Below are 2,771 nucleotides of genomic sequence, written 5' to 3' on the forward strand. Positions count from 1 at the left end.
TGTAACCCCTTATAAAAAATGCGATAATTAGTGAAAAATCTAATTTTCCAAAAAGTGATGGGGATCGTTAGTTTAGGTTTGTTAGCTAGTCAAAACAGTCGCGCGCTAAGCTTTCGGCCTTGATTTGTCAAAATTACGACTGAAAAAGTGTATTTTTTGCCTAAAATTTGAGTCCTCATTTTCCACCCTAAAACATCCGTTTTTTTTCCGAAGCAAAGGAAATAATAGCCCAAATATGGAATGTCATTCCTTATTGAGCTAGTAGCTTAATTCTCAATCGATTTGCGTTCAATTCTGGACATTTTAATTTTTGGTAATTTTTTGCAAGAAATCATGATGTAACCCCTTAGAAAAAATGCGATAATTAGTGAAAAATCTAATTTTCCAAAAAGTGATGGGGATCGTTAGTTTAGGTTTGTTAGCTAGTCAAAACAGTCGGGCGCTAAGCTGTCGGCCTTGATTTGTCAAAATTACGACTGAAAAAGTGTATTTTTTGCCTAAAATTTGAGTCCTCATTTTCCACCCTAAAACATCCGTTTTTTTGCCGAAGCAAAGGGAATAATAGCCCAAATGTGGAATGTTATACCTTGTTGAGCTCGTAGCTTAATTCTCAATCGATTTGCGTTCAATTCTGGACATTTTAATTTTTGGTAATTTTTTGCAAGAAATCATGATGTAACCCCTTATAAAAAATGAAAAATCTAATTTTCCAAAAAGTGATGGGGATCGTTAGTTTAGGTTTGTTAGCTAGTCAAAACAGTCGGGCGCTAAGCTTTCGGCCTTGATTTGTCAAAATTACGACTGAAAAAGTGTATTTTTTGCCTAAAATTTGAGTCCTCATTTTCCACCCTAAAACATCCGTTTTTTTTCCGAAGCAAAGGAAATAATAGCCCAAATATGGAATGTCATTCCTTGTTGAGCTAGTAGCTTAATTCTCAATCGATTTGCGTTCAATTCTGGACATTTTAATTTTTGGGAATTTTTTGCAAGAAATCCTGATGTAACCCCTTATAAAAAATGCGATAATTAGTGAAAAATCTAATTTTCCAAAAAGTGATGGGGATCGTTAGTTTAGGTTTGTTAGCTAGTCAAAACAGTCGGGCGCTAAGCTTTCGGCCTTGATTTGTCAAAATTACGACTGAAAAAGTGTATTTTTTGCCTAAAATTTGAGTCCTCATTTTCCACCCTAGAACATCCGTTTTTTTGCCGAAGCAAAGGGAATAATAGCCCAAATATGGAATGTCATTCCTTGTTGAGCTCGTAGCTTAATTCTCAATCGATTTGCGTTCAATTCTGGACATTTTAATTTTTGGTAATTTTTTGCAAGAAATCATGATGTAACCCCTTATAAAAAATGCGATAATTAGTGAAAAATCGAATTTTCCAAAAAGTGATGGGGATCGTTAGTTTAGGTTTGTTAGCTAGTCTAAACAGTCGGGCGCTAAGCTGTCGGCCTTGATTTGTCAAAATTACGACTGAAAAAGTGTATTTTTTGCCTAAAATTTGAGTCCTCATTTTCCACCCTAAAACATCCGTTTTTTTGCCGAAGCAAAGGGAATAATAGCCCAAATGTGGAATGTTATACCTTGTTGAGCTCGTAGCTTAATTCTCAATCGATTTGCGTTCAATTCTGGACATTTTAATTTTTGGTAATTTTTTGCAAGAAATCATGATGTAACCCCTTATAAAAAATGCGATAATTAGTGAAAAATCTAATTTTCCAAAAAGTGATGGGGATCGTTAGTTTAGGTTTGTTAGCTAGTCAAAACAGTCGGGCGCTAAGCTTTCGGCCTTGATTTGTCAAAATTACGACTGAAAAAGTGTATTTTTTGCCTAAAATTTGAGTCCTCATTTTCCACCCTAGAACATCCGTTTTTTTGCCGAAGCAAAGGGAATAATAGCCCAAATGTGGAATGTTATACCTTGTTGAGCTCGTAGCTTAATTCTCAATCGATTTGCGTTCAATTCTGGACATTTTAATTTTTGGTAATTTTTTGCAAGAAATCATGATGTAACCCCTTATAAAAAATGCGATAATTAGTGAATAATCTAATTTTCCAAAAAGTGATGGGGATCGTTAGTTTAGGTTTGTTAGCTAGTCTAAACAGTCGGGCGCTAAGCTGTCGGCCTTGATTTGTCAAAATTACGACTGAAAAAGTGTATTTTTTGCCTAAAATTTGAGTCCTCATTTTCCACCCTAAAACATCCGTTTTTTTGCCGAAGCAAAGGGAATAATAGCCCAAATGTGGAATGTTATACCTTGTTGAGCTCGTAGCTTAATTCTCAATCGATTTGCGTTCAATTCTGGACATTTTAATTTTTGGTAATTTTTTGCAAGAAATCATGATGTAACCCCTTATAAAAAATGCGATAATTAGTGAAAAATCTAATTTTCCAAAAAGTGATGGGGATCGTTAGTTTAGGTTTGTTAGCTAGTCAAAACAGTCCCGCGCTAAGCTTTCGGCCTTGATTTGTCAAAATTACGACTGAAAAAGTGTATTTTTTGCCTAAAATTTGAGTCCTCATTTTCCACCCTAAAACATCCGTTTTTTTTCCGAAGCAAAGGAAATAATAGCCCAAATATGGAATGTCATTCCTTGTTGAGCTAGTAGCTTAATTCTCAATCGATTTGCGTTCAATTCTGGACATTTTAATTTTTGGTAATTTTTTGCAAGAAATCCTGATGTAACCCCTTATAAAAAATGCGATAATTAGTGAAAAATCTAATTTTCCAAAAAGTGATGGGGATCGTTAGTTTAGGTTTGTTAGCT

This window comes from Drosophila takahashii, chromosome 2R (genome assembly GCF_030179915.1).
Source record: "Drosophila takahashii strain IR98-3 E-12201 chromosome 2R, DtakHiC1v2, whole genome shotgun sequence".
NCBI lineage: Eukaryota > Metazoa > Arthropoda > Insecta > Diptera > Drosophilidae > Drosophila > Drosophila takahashii.